Here is a 15,013-nt window from a genome sequence, read left to right as displayed (position 1 = left end):
ATGGGATTCCCGCCACTTTGGTCGCCAATCTTGTTTCACGGCAACTGGCTCTTAATGAGAGGAGCTGTGATTGTGGCGATGAAGAGGGGGAAGGGGGTGAGGGTTGAGAAGAGGAGTTGGAGAATATCTGCATTCTATGAGGGCAGAATGTTCTGAGAGTAACACTACACGTGTTCACACTACAACCGTAGCCTTCAACGGTAGCCGGTGACTCGAAGCTACAAACTGACGCCGGCTTGCACCAATCACGTCTTTGTTTCATGCTGTTCCGTTCCATTTTTTAAAAATGCCAATAGCCAGTTCCCAGTGCTATTTAACGTCATAACTACATCAACGAATGCTTGAGCTACACTTCCAACAGCGACTCGCCAACATTGTAACTGGCCGCGTTGAGTCGTCTTGTTTTTTTTTTGTCGCTCGCTGAGAGAACTTAGCAAAAGAAGTCCATGTGAAGATGAAACCGTTCAAGTTTGTGATGTGTTAATATTTGTTGCAATTTCTGCTCTTCACATGAAACAACTTAGTTAGGTTTAGGGATATCTCGTGAAATACGTAGGAAGGTTCAGGCCAGAAAACTACTTAGTTATGTTTAGGGATAGATTGTGGTTGGGTTAAAATAACTACGGAAGTGCGATTACTGAAGAACGCAAGTTACACGACAAATAACTTTTTGCTGTGCATTTCACATGAGGAAATGCACAGCGGTCTCTTGTGTGCAAGACCAGTATTTGTTGGACCCATCCACCGCCTCTCTCACCCTCCCCATGTGGGCTTTTGTGGCCGTCATGCTTAACTACGAATAACGCCGCATTCGTTTTTAGCAACAAATGCTGGATGAGAATGTATTCCAAAGAGCTCAAACTCATTGCCACAGGTTTATTACACCGCAGGTGGGAAAGGCTTCTCAGATGATGCTTCAGCTATGATTTATTCCGTGTAATGTGTAACGTATTCTGTAGCAAATACACGGACATGACAGTTTTACACTTGTTTGCACTGGATGAGACATTTCATTTGCAGAGCTGTTCAACCAACACATGAGCACAATAAACAGTTATTAAAGGTTACTGATACAATATGGATTTTTCAAATGTTGTGTATAAATGCATTGATTATATACAATAGTTTGCTCTTCAGTGAGAAGATCCTTGTTAAAAAACATGATCATCTGACGAAAGTCGCAGACGCACATGCATGTTATAAAACACTGATAGTTTGACAGCTAAATGGGGCTGTTATAGCTCCTTCCCGCTGCATTTTGATAAATCCCAGCCTGTGTTTGTTACTGCTGACCAACCCACTGCAACCCCGTGACCCCAGAGACGGAATGACTGCATGTTAAAGAGATTTCCCCTCCATGAACCCTCAGTCTGCCGCCCAGTAAGTCTGCGTGGGAGTGTATAGTATTGCACATTTGCGTGTGCTTTTGTACGTGCGCTGTATGGCCCAGTGTTTTGTTTTGTTTTCATGTTTTTTCTCTTCCATCAGGGTCTTATGTAGGCTATTAATTTGTGCAAAACTATTAACCAATATATGCCTTGTCCTGTGTTGTGTGTTCATTTTGAGAAGGTGGTGAACTTGTATGTGAAGTCAATGGAAAGATGAGATGCAAACAGATGGTAAGTTCAATCTATTTAAGCAAATTAAATACAATAGTTGGAACATTTTTGGAAATACCCTTATTCTCTTGCCAAGACTTAGATGTATGCTGAATAGAAAGCTAAAGTCAGGAGATGTCTTGCTTTGTAAGATTCACCTTCCAGCTCCTTCTCAGTCACGTATCATGTTTACTTACTCCATTTAAAATATTAAAAAAAGTAAAAAACGACTAGTAGTGGTTGGCTTGTACTATTTCTTGGCCGGGCCAGCTAAGCTAGTACTCTAAATACAAGCTAAACATTTTTAAAGTAAAAACAACAGTCTGCAGGATTTTTCCATCTGTGGTTTAGCATGTCACCCGGGTCCCCTAAAAATCACATTTCCACAACAAAACTGCATTGTCAATTACGTTTCATTGGGAAACTTTTTTTTGACGTATCATAATTATGTTTCTAATCAAAGTCTGCAGAAGTCCGCATAGGAAGGATGTTGGGCTCAAAGAACGGGTCAAAGAAAGACACGACTTTCAGCCAACTGTTGTTGGTGTTTCGTCGCAAAGCAAAAGTCAAAGTCGACTTATTTTAATTTTACGTTCGTAACATTAAAAACCTCACAAATGTACTTATTTTAAGCCGAACCGTGATAATTTACTATACCTGACCAAGTACTTTTGTTGCGTTTTTGTTTGGTTTCATCTTACAACATTAACATTGTAGAAAAACATTGTAGGAAAAAAAACAGAGGTGAGCAGCATTAGTGTGCACATGAATCCTTGTTGTCCATCTTGGTGTACATTCAGAAATAAAAATGGGAATGTGTGCATATGTTTGTGCAGCCATTGTATGTCATTATCTAAAGAGACATATGTACTTACAGTATGTATCCATATTGAGGTGTGAGTGTGTGGGGACATACACTACATGGGAATGTGAGTGAATGGTGTTTCCTGGTGTGTGTGTGTGTGTGTGCAGTGGCGGCTGGTGGAACATGTTCTAGGTAGAGCTGTGCCACTTCCAATACATTTCAGCAAACATCCCAGCATGATTTAATGCAAACAAATTAAGGTATCAAACACGCATTACTACTTTGCAGTTAAATATTTAACATTTATTCCAACACGAAAAAAAGCAGTAAATAACACTTTGACAAACACGTCAGGACATCTTATTTTTGTCACCCTCACAGTATATATGTCACCGTATATATATATATCAAATATAATAAAGTAGAACATGTGTATTTATTGAGATGCCACTATGGACCTTGTTATAGGAGGTAAAGATCAGGAGAAGTAAACATGAAGTGTAATTATGAATACTGATGTTAAATTAAGCTATGATGAGTTTTCGTTGTTAATTTACCATCTCAATTAAATGTTGATGCCTCCATTCTGGTGTACAGCTAGTAGAGAAGCTTCGCATGTACTGCTTCCCTTTCCCGCTAGTCTGCTGTCTGATTGTGAGGTCAGGCTGATCTGGGATGAGCTCTTTCACCTGGAGTTTCTCTGCCAAAGTTCTCCTCTCAAATGGGTCTTGGAGGAGTAGTGCTCTCCTTGCCTGTAGAGACTAGTCCTGACGAGGACGCACAGCTTATGGGCGATGCAAATTTCGCCCCATGCTGAATGTATTTGAGGATGCTGATTGGCTAAATTGTATGTCATACATTCATATCTTTAATCAGCAATTGGCTAAACTGCTTCACAGACCCGCCCCCCTGTGGGCGATTTTTCCAGCGCCCCAGAGCTGCTGAGACATGCAGACAGGCGGAGAGGACGTGCAGGAAAAGCAGATATTTTGCACAGGTATCATATTCTACACAGATATTCAAAAACACAAATATTGACAATTTGTATAATTTGTTTTGTGGCTCAAGGGGGTCGGCGCCCTAGCGCCCTCTATTGACCAGCCGCCACTGTGTGTGTTATGTGATGCTTCCACCCATGATCATCAGCAGCAGCAGAGATGAGGAGGTAAAAGGAGAACACGGGGTCACAGATCACCCAACTCACCGCCTTAACTTGTAACAATGTGTGAGCGAAGTGCTTAACCCAGACGGAGGCCTGTTTGCGGGCGCTCTCGTTAGTGAAATAAATCAAACCTTTAGAGGCGCATGCTGACAGTGGGACCGGCCACAGAACAATCAGTTAAGGGCTCAGTATGTGTGAAAGGGACAAGGTCATGGGGCTGACCCCTAAAAAAAGATGTGAGGGCAAAGTGAGGAAATGAAAGAGCTGAGAGAGCTGGGCTTTGCTTCTGGATCTGCAGGAGGGACAACTAGGAGAGAAGGAAGAGGCATAAGATGAGGCGGGAAAAGAAAAGGTGCAGGTTAACCCCAATGCCCTGTCCTGGAGGGGGAGAGACTGGAATCACAGCAGGGGGGGGCAGTGACCCTGGGGACGACCTCTCTTTGGAGGGTAGTTAACACAAGAAAAGTCCTCGTGTTCAGAAATAGAAAATGGTCACTAAATATGTTTCCAGTCGAATTAGCAGTAAATCTTAATCGCAAGCAAAGGTGGAGACGAGATAAAAAAGAAAATGGGTCTGGTCTTCATCTATAGTGCTTTATTTTATGGACTGGTTTAAATTCTGCTCTCATCTGGTGCACACACCTTGCACTGATGAATTTGTGAGTTTGAGCCACTGTCATCTGCATGCAAACAAAAAATGATGTACTTCACTGAAGGGGTCTTTTGAAATGGCATGCATGAATTACTAAAAAGGGTTGTTTTTTTTAAATCTGAAAGGGACCCAGGACCTCCTGATAACCAGACTCAAACAGAGAGACACAAATAACCCATTATTGGTCATATTCACACACACCGGGGCAACCAAATGGTTCCCAACCCAACCCAATTGGGGACCGCTGATTGTTCCAACGGCCCGTGATTCAGAAACCCCAATAGTCTGAAAAATGTCCCATTAGACCAAAGGCCCATTTGTCCGACAGCCCATTATCCCAAAATCGAAAGCCAAAATTGTGGAAGTCATTCGGCATAACAATTTGCCATGTGCTTCTGTTTGTTGCACGGACAGTTTGTCATTTCAGAGCAATGGGGCTTCCGAAGCGTTTTTTAAATAACGGGCTGGCATGGCCCAGGTCTTTTCGATTGTTTTTTTATTTCACAAATATTTCACTGTCTCTTGTATTTGTTTACAAGGGAATGCTTTTTTCATCACTAGTTAAGAGTTACAGTGATAAAATTGCACTAATTCAATACCTTAAATCTGTAAAACAGGAAACAACATCTCAAACCACCATCTCAAGCCGTTGTTTCCACCTCCTCATGCATGCAATGATTTATCCATTATTTATTTTCATTATTCTGATTGCACCCAATTATTCACACATCCGTATGTTCAAATGATGAATTTCTAAGAGGCAGCCACACGAGAAAGTAATCCCACTAGCATAATAAATCCAATTATGATCTCAGCTGATCAAAGATAACGTGTTTTAAAATCTGCAAAAGATTAATTTCTTGTTGCCTGCCTCATTGATTTTTTCCCAAGCATATATATATATATTTCATGGTTGCATGAATTGATGACTCGGTAATTGGGTTGGGATGAGTGCTGCTAAGAATTAAATGTGTGTACATGTGAAATAGAAGTCCATAGGACTAAACACGTGCTTTGTGTTTCTCTCGCCTGAGTGGCGAGCTAATGATGATGGTGGTGCTGCTGCTGCGGGTTTTCACGCTGCCGCCCATCTCAGGCCTGCTGTCCACCGGGTAGTCCTCTGATAGTTAATGCCCATGTGGTAAATGAGCTCAGGGGTTCGGTAATGAAATGAAAGCACTGTGGGTTTGTATGTTCGTGAAGGCGTTGGGGGGGCGTCACCATGTGTGTCTGCACATGTGCACATGTTAGATAGAAGATAGGGAATTAGTGGGGCGGGGGAAGGGATGAAGATGGAGAGGAGCCCTTCTGTCTTTGTGCTGGTTTCCACCCTGGTGTGAGCTGCCGTCTGCGCTACGAATGGCACATGAGAGTGGGCCTATAAGATCACTGACACGTTATCTCACACGCACTGTGACCTTCCACCCCTTGTCTGGTGGGTTACAGTTTATGGTTCCTTGTTAACACTGCAGCGGCAAAGTCAGCAGGCTCTCACAGGGATGCTGCTGCTGACCAGGCAAGACGCGCACACATTCGCTCGCACTCGAGGAATACACCCCCCAGATACAGTTAGTCCAGAGTGAACAATCCTCCTTGCTCCCCCACCCGCCCATGTGCCCCTCCTTTAAACGCCCTTGTTGAACCCATGCAGGCAAGGCCACGCCTTCCCATTGGCCGTAACAATGTCTGCGGATCAGCTGAGGGTCTTGCTGGGGGCTTGGAGGGGGGTTGTGCGTGTGTGTGCCTATGAAAGAGAGAAAGATAGACACAAAGAGGGCAAACATCAACCTTAATAAATATAAATAAGTGCTTTACAATATATACTGTATATATATAAATATATATATACAGTATATATATTTATATTATTATTCAGAATATATTTACATTCATAAGGCTCAAACATGTATAAATAAAATGTCCCATTGGCCTGAAAGCCCATTGGTCCGACAGCCCGTTACTGCGAAAAACCGACGTCCATGGTTCCGAAGGCCCATTGCTCCAAAAACACAAACTCTGCCTACAACAAACAAGTATGTGGCTAATTATTATGTACAATGAAGGACCTTCACAAACTTTTCTTTTTGTCCCATGTCGAAGGCTCCACTTAATGGTTTTGTTGGTTGGGTTGGTAAGGTTGAGGCATGAGGACGGATTAGTTCGGTTAAGGGTTGCATAACAATTGAAAGGTGCTTCTTTTCGCTGCATGGAGAGCAATGGGCCTTCGGAACAATAGACGTATGATTTGTGGGTAATAGGGCTGTTGGACAAATGGGCTTTTGGTCCAAAGGGACTATTGGGGTTTCGGAAAATAATGGGCCGTCGGAACAACGGCATGGGCCCCAATTGACTGGCACCTGACCACATGTGATTTATATTCAAATGAAATTGAAAATAGACGTAATAATCCTGTTTTTGTTTTCATCACACTTTTGATTTTAGGAGGATAAAGTGTTAACACAAGTGTTCTTCAACAAACTATTATCTGAGGGTTCCTTTCCATGTATTGCTGCCAGTGGATTTTGTTCCAAAGGGCGAAGTAAATATACGCACAACTCGCTCATCTAGTTTAACTTTGGTGATCAGGTAGTTATTGGATTCTACCATCATCATCTCCATGGTATTTGAAAATGTAAAAAGAAGTCAGCATACGTCTGTAGGAGACATGCATTGTTTTCTGATTTTATATGTTAACATGTGTAACTGCTGATGGAAAATGTATATAATTCCTATTTTTGATATTTGCAAGATTTCTCATTTTCGCAGACATATTTACTTGACAGAGGGATACAAATATGTCCTTCTTACTCTCTGTCTCACACACGTAAGCAGACATTAACACAGTGACACACACACACACTTAAACACACAAGGTCCAAAGAACAGCTGCGGTGTAAGGTGTGTGTGTGTGGGGGGGGGCACAGCATCACAGTTTGGAAGCAGCCTTGGGGAGCGGGGGAGGGATGGGAGGTCACGTCTTTAAGGAGATTGTCCTTCAACTTGAGGTCCCGGATTTTGACCTTCATGTTGGGAAGCACCCACCATGCACCAGCGTCTCTGAAGAGTGCACACTGACCCTGACCTCTGACCTTCATGGAGAAAGGCAGTAAAAAAAAATCACCAAAAAGGTATAGAATTATTGAAACAATCATTTAGTAATAAGCCTTCATCTTTAATCTCACCGTGCAGCATCTTCTCTCTACTTTGCCCTTGATATCTCAGCAGTACATCTGTCATCCTTGCCTGACATTAACTGTAGCTGAATAATAAACAAGGGCAAGGAGGGAGGAGGAGAGAGAAGAGCAGTGAAGCAGGTTAATGAATGACTTGAGCTAGACCTGAGTTCAAGCTGGACTGGTCTGAGGATTGACCAAACCATATTGAGTCACAGTTCAACTTGCATTCTCTCCTGCTCCTCTCACTCACCTAATCAGCTCATTCGGTGCACCTGTTAGTCCCACCCACCTCACCAGCTCAATCACTCTCACCTGCCACTATACGGCACCTACTATTTAAACCCCAGTCTCACACAAACTCACTGCCAAATCGTTCTCCGCATTATACCAGACTTTCCCGCGTTTACCCTGCGACTGGTTTCCCGTTGCCGACCCTGCCTGTTTGGATTCTCCACCTTGACTCTGCCCTGGTAAATTGCCATAGCCTTCTGTCCCCGACCACGAGAATGGCCTCTGCTTCCTGTCTGCCTTCTCCCCTGACAGCTTGGCGTTCCACCGAGTGGATTTCTCCACGTGAGCTGATCCGAGACTGTTTGCCTGTTGTGTGTTCTGCCTGGAATAAAACTTCGTTCAACTATTCTGTGTGTCCGTCGTACTGCTTCTGGGTCCTTACCACACCCGTTACATATTGAGGTACTGCCAGTTCACTATACCTGCATGGCTGTTGTACTCTGGGGTATTTTGTGGGAACTATCTAACTGTCAATGCCACTCAAAGTTTGGCCATCAAAAAAAAACCTCCTTCAAATCTTTTGGCGACATTAACAGATTTTGTCATAACCGTGGTTTCATAACGCCACGGTTTCATAACCGAAAGAATTGTATAAGCTACAATATCTGTGGCTTCCTGATTCCTGCATTGTTGTACCTCGAGAGGCATTTATTTAAATGTATATGAGAAGTGGACGTGGTCACGTCACCAGTCGGTTTGTGGACTGCAGTTTTGAGGCCTGAAGTTCAATATTTGGACATCGCCATCTTGTTTTTTTGCTACCAGAAGGGACAGGACGAAGCTCAGTACAACATAATGCTGAATTAGACATTTTTTAGGTGACCAAAACATTTAACTTTCATGAACAGAAAACACACTGTAAAAGGGTTAAAGTTGTAAGACGAAAATGCGGACAACTCACAAACTGCCATGATAGCGACCTGTCAATCACTGTGTAGCCCCGCCCTAAAGCATCCCCTGCTTTATGGGCTGTTTGACTCTAAATGGACCATCATTCACTAAATGAACATCATGCTGTATTGAAGAAGACTTGAAACTAGAGATTGAGACCATAAACTCATGTTTACAATGTTTACTGAGGTAATAAATCAAGAGAGAAGTAGAGTCATTTTATCATAGACTTCTATACAACCAGAGGAGTCGCCCCCTGCTGGTCAAAGAGAATGCAAGTTTAAAGCAGTTCCGCTTTGGCGTCACTTTTCAGACCCAGATGTTCCCGCCTCAAATTGACTCAAGGATGAACAGACAAAACAATATAAATATCTCTAAGATTGAATGGGCACTTGTTCTGACCCTGTCTTGACTTGATCTCGGCGTGCTAGGAATTGAGCTTGACTCAGGCTTTGACTACACACCTTTTAAAAGCGAGATTTTAGAATGAGAGGATGGATACAAATGGAGAGGAATAGGTCAAGGAGAGTGGGAGGGCAGATGGAGGTGGAGAAGCAGACTGAAAATGGCGGTTGGTACGATGAAAGAGAGCAGATTATAGGCGAAAGGCTAGTACGTTTGATGATGATTGTCTCCAAAGCTACATCAAACACAATTAACACTGTAAAGTTTACTCGGTACTCCAAAATGATTTCAGGGGGGATATTTGTCCTGTCGGGGCAAACAGGACGTACTGTTCATTTGACGTTCATCAGCAATTTACCTCATTATGTGTTTGATCTTGCAGATGGGGTTTGCATACACCTGAAAAGACATAATTGCCTGTCTACGCGAGTATGAAACTGAGACGATCTTCCGGTCAAAGGGTTAATGGAATAGCCAGGTAGCCATGGAAACGGAACAGATAAGTGTGTGTGTGTTTTCATGCACATGAATTAAAGGATCCCCTCTATGCCACAGATATATGTAGCAGACAACACAGCTGGAGATTTATCATTTCAGTGCCAAAAGCTAGCAATTGCGTGGAGGTGGGACCCAGAAAATGATTTGTATTAATGGATTTAAATTGCTTCATGCGCCCGTCCTTCCTGCCACATGATAGGGAAAACTAAATTGCCACTTTCTGTCACTGTGTGGAAGTCATTAACAAATTACCATGTCGTCTTTCTTATCCATTTATAGACGCTCTACGTAGGCTGCATTTTCACTTTACAAAATGTCAGGGCCAAAAATGCATCAAACTGCATGTTGTACTGTCTCAGCCCAAAGTTTGTTCTCTTCTGTCATATGTATGATCTAAGCCCGTGATTCTCAACTGGTGGGTCGCGACCCAAAAGTGGGTCGCAGACCCGTTTTCAGTGGGTCGCAGGCCTTTACCTGAAAAAAAATAAAATCCTTTGTTTTTATTTTGAAGGGGATTTTTTTTATGCAGCGGGGTGCTGTCTATTCACACTCCTAAACATTATTTGGCATTAATGCCCTCAAAGTTTGTTTTCATATGCTAATTGAGAATGGCGAAACGCAAAGTACGACACAGACTACATGAGATATGGATTTTCTTACTTTGAGGACAAAAGAGGGCAAAAACTTCAGTGTGTTTTGTGCAGCGAGGTTCTGGCACAAGAAAGCATGAAGCCATCAAAACTGAAGCGGCATTTGGAAACAAAACACCCTTCTCTCAAAGAGAACTTCAAGACCTGAGGACATGACAAACGTGTCTCACTTACCTGCAGCCATGGACATGGTGAGAGAGGTGTTGGATCAATCCGCAGCGGATAAACTGAAAACTATACCTTTGTCAAATGACACTATAAGTAGGCGAATTGAAGACATGTCGGATGACATCAAACAACAGACCACAGCTCGAATTAAGGCAAGTGGTCATTTTACATTACAAATGGACGAATCTACAGACATAACAAACAAAGCAGTTTTACTCGTTTACATGTGTGGGACGGGGACTTACAGGAACAATTTCTCTGCACAAGAGAGCTCCCTATACTACGACTGCAGAGGACATTTTCAGCTCAGGTTCAAACTGCACCTTCTTTTCATTAAATACATTTTAAGTTGAAAATTTTCCTTGATTTGGGTCGTGGCTTGTCATTAAGGGGTGATGTTGGGTCCCGCAGCCAGACCAGTTGAGAACCACTGATCTAAGCTACAGTGCAGTTGGTTGAGATCCATATGGACAAAGTCATGCTTAAAAATATCATGCAATATACTCAATTATCCTCCCAAAGCTGGGGCACACAACTGACACATATGCAGAACATATAGAGCAAAAATGCATAATTAACATGTATTCTGCATGCGATCAACAAATGGCACGCACACACGTCAGCATAATGCCCCGCATCTCTGATTAGCTGATGCTGACTTGTGCAAAAAGTTGGAATGTTTAAAACACAAGTAAATTAAAATCTAATCTAGATAGATTTCTTTTTTTTTGGTTATTTAAATAATGACTTGAATAAAACAGTGGTTCCATTAAAGGACAAGGTTGGCAGTATTCTTTATTGTTACTTGCAATAAATCTCATGAAAAGACCCAAACCAACGATGTGATAGTCCCTCACTACCTTCTCTGTAGACTCGGCTCCAAGCCGATTTGTTGCTGCTCAGAATATAATTACTAAAAATAGTTACATATACAAATGTATTTACTTTCATCCTCAAATCAAAGACTCACTAAAACAGCTGGGCATTGAAATGTATAGCAAACGCTACTCAACCAGGAGTAAAGGTGCAGTGCTATGCTGTCTCTAAGTAAAAACATCTGCCCGGAGACATTCAGAATGAACAAGTGAATCCCTTTGCAGTTTAAGTAAATGTGGACGATATTGTTGATTGTCATAGTCTTCAACCAATCAGATTTTTAGTTTGACATGTTGGCCGTATTTTTTGACATGCCAGGGCCTTCTGGCTGGCCTACAAGTATGTCCGCATTAACGTGTGGCTTGATTGGTCAGTGGGCTAGCGTGACTGCTGTGAAACTAGCACAACTTTGTAGTAGTAAGAGTTAAAGTTTAAAGATATGTAAGAACTTTTTACATGACATTACATTTTTAGCGTTTTGGCGGTGACAATCCCAAAATCTGCTGCCTCTGTCTAGCGGACATTTTCAGCCCCGAAACGCATTCAAACGTATTCAAGAAATACAACTGGGGAGGTTCGACTGTCATCACTGGCCTCCATGAATCGAGAAGGACCTCTTACTGGAACAGAACCGCACGGATGTACTGAACAACCGTGGCATTGAGCTCTTTGTAATCAAAGAAAGGAGGATGGACTTTGCTTTAATATTGTTTCCTCTGATGTGAATAATATTTGAATGGTGCATTGCCCGTTAATGACGAAGCATCCCGTCATGCTGGCGTCATAATGAGGTTATTAGGAGGTGGTTCAACTGTAGTAGGACAGCAGTGAAGGCCCGGGTATAGAATACACGGCCGCCACTGGATTTTAGCCACGCCAGCGGCTCTTTGAAATATTTTTTGGTGTTACAATATAATTCTGTCCAGATATTCAGAGGATGAATCCGCCCAATCTTGGCGGTCAATCAACTTTAGTGCTCTAGTGCCATCATCCGGATAAAACTCATTTGTCATTAGTTTTGCCAGAATCTGGTCATAGCTCATTCACATCAGCCTCAGCTGTACTTTATGATTAGTCCTAATGAGCCATTTGATGGCACCAAATTTTGTACCGCACATAATGCAACGTAATGACATCGCCACGAGTGTATGACGTGAGGACAGAAGCCTTAGCTTTTTGCTGCAAAAGCAAGGAGTGCTCTTGCTATTGTGGTTTTCATTTTAGATCTATTAAAACAGGATCATGCAAACAACAAATACCTTTCTAAAAATAGGGGCTCAAGGAATCAGCTGATTATTATACTTATCTTATCGATGGCGTGGACACTGTCACCTGATGACCACACACACGAATCATTGTAATCATCTGACCTAAAACAGAGAAAACTGGTCTCACATGACTTTATCAGAGCTGAAGGGATCCACGTGTCTCTCACATTGGGTCCTCAAACATTCCTCACATTCCTCGCGGTAACAGTAACATGGCCATGCTGTGGGCTTCCTGGCAGTTTACGGCAACACACAGACCAACGAAGCACCCACCCCAACCCTCCTTGTGACTTTCTCTCTCTCTCTCTCTCTCTACCAGAGCCGCTGACAGTAAGACCTTTGGAAATGACGACAGGCTTGCACCAAATACATGCGGTGGATAAAGGGAAGAGCGAGAGAGGGTAAGTGCACACACAGAGAGAGTGTCCAGGCCTTTTTAGTGAAGGGTCAGCCCGACATTGATGTCATCCGTGACCGTTGGGCATGAGAGAACTCCATAGCCCCCCCACCCCCCGCCTTGCCTCCATGGCTATTTTGCCATATATGGACGTCTCCATTCATATCATGGCTCAGTTATTATTAGTAGAGCTGCAGTGCAGTTGGCTTCCCAGTGCGGGAAAGGCCAAATGCACACATTCACATCACTGTTGTGTTTTTTTTACAACACAGGCCAAAATAAATACGAATAAACAAAAAATATATAATAAATAAACGATAATTTTGTTTTTAGCGTGAGATGTGGCTTGTTGTGTCACATGACTTACTCTTTCTAGCAATGTCACTGTATGAATGAAGATGATGGATGGATGAACTTTTTTTTATTCAAAGCAATGAGACTAGGATCTCACAGTTGAAATGCCTTAAACTTGCATTCCCTCTACTGACCAGCAGGGGGCGACTCCTCCGGTTGCAAAAATAAGTCAGGTTGTATCAGGTTGTGTCTATGAGAAAATGACTCTACTTCTCACTTGATTTATTACCTCAGTAAACATTGTAAACATGAGTTTATGGTCTCAATCTCTAGTTTCAAGTCTTCTTCAATACAGCAAGATGTTCATTTAGTAAATGATGCTCCATTTAGAGTCAAACAGACCATAAAGCAGGGTATGCTCTAGGGCGGGGCTACCTTGTGATTGACAGGTCTCTACCACGTTGTTGTCCAGTCTGGGAGTTGTCCGTGTTTTAGTTTTCGAACTTAAACTCTTTCACAGTGTGTTTTCAGGTCATGAAAGTCAATTGCAACATTATGGTTGTACTTTGCTCCACCCTCACATCTCACTTCTGGTTGCAAAAAAATAAATAAAATGACGATGGCAAATGCCAACAAAACTGTCGAACTCAAGGCCTCAAAACAGCAGTCCTCAAAACAGCAGTCCTCAAAACAGCAGTCCACAAACCAACGGCTGACGTCACGGTGACCACACTTCTTATACGCAGCCTATGCCTGCAGGGGACACCGCTGTCCCGCCACGTCTTTCCTCATCCGTCGTCAGTGCCCCTCTGCTGCGACGCCTTGTCGCACTGTGATCAATGACCTTCAGCAGTGTTATTTGATCAGAGCGCCTGACACCCGCATCCTTTCATTGGATTTTTCCTAAATGGCACAGATGAAATATAAAAGGTCGCCGAGCCCCTTTCACTGTCTGTGTTTATCCCTCTGACGCACACTAAGACACACACACACACACACACACACACACACACACACACACACACACACACACACACACACACACACACACACACACACACTAACACACCCTTACGACACAGGACTGAAAATACTTCCCTTTCCCGATCCACTGGGGGCTCCCTCATGCCGACTTTGGTGCTGTCACACACAAACACAGGCACTCTCACACATCAGTAGTGAAACCTGAGCTAACGTCTGCAACTCGACAGCTGCATCCCAGTGTGGGTCCTCTTACCCTGTGAAGGCATAACTATGCATAACCATCAGGGCTAAACCCGAGACTTCCCTATTAATAACACACTGGTGGGAATCTCACTTTGGCAGATACGTATCCCCGAACTCCTCTTGGCAAAAGGTAAAATCAGGTAAAAATTAACTTCAGATATACGCCACAAAACCACCCCATCATATCCGGTGCGCAGCGCGTCCAAACGTGGTTATGCGGTAAATAATTAAATAGTGGCGTGTACGGAAAACGGGACGTGCACTGAACAGCGAGAAGGAGGGATTCCCTGCGTGTGTGTGTGTGTGTGTAGGTGGGTGGGTGGATGGTTGGTTCTGTATGTGTGAGTCGTGCTAAGCAGGGGAAGCCCCCTCTCCCCGTTTCTGCCTCTGCAGTGAGCCTCACCCATCCAAAAGCCAATCGGATCATGGCTAGAGAAGGGGAGCAAAGTGATGGGGGGGGGGGGGGGGGGGATGCTGGGGATGATGCTTGACCGCAGTGATGGGCGTAGGTGTCTGTGCATGTTCGTGTGCCTGCGTGGCCATGTACAAAATGCTTATGTAAACGTGATTTCCTTTTTGCACCTGTATGTCACAAATATGATGTGTGTTTATTTCAAACATTTCAGTTTCTACTAATGTTGACCAGTATGTGAAA

At 43.2% G+C, this 15,013-nt stretch overlaps 1 long non-coding RNA gene across 5 annotated transcripts; it reads right to left on the bottom strand.

The window, feature by feature from the left end:
- Nucleotides 1-1,620: 1,620 nt before the first annotated feature.
- LOC142954421 (uncharacterized) lies at nucleotides 1,621-14,632 on the bottom strand. 5 transcript variants are annotated; one of them, XR_012955705.1, is made up of 4 exons: nucleotides 14,450-14,632; nucleotides 7,400-14,369; nucleotides 7,260-7,306; nucleotides 1,621-5,961 (listed from the first exon to the last, which is right to left on the bottom strand). It is a non-coding gene; the product is annotated as an uncharacterized LOC142954421 (long non-coding RNA). The 5 variants fall into 5 exon arrangements; XR_012955706.1 differs by having other exon boundaries at nucleotides 7,400-14,271; XR_012955708.1 differs by having other exon boundaries at nucleotides 7,400-12,542; nucleotides 14,450-14,625.
- Nucleotides 14,633-15,013: the final 381 nt, after the last annotated feature.

Source organism: Anarhichas minor, unplaced genomic scaffold, assembly GCF_050575085.1.
Source record: "Anarhichas minor isolate MPS153535 unplaced genomic scaffold, ASM5057508v1 ptg000020l, whole genome shotgun sequence".
NCBI lineage: Eukaryota > Metazoa > Chordata > Actinopteri > Perciformes > Anarhichadidae > Anarhichas > Anarhichas minor.
This window is presented reverse-complemented; position numbering and strand designations above follow the sequence as displayed.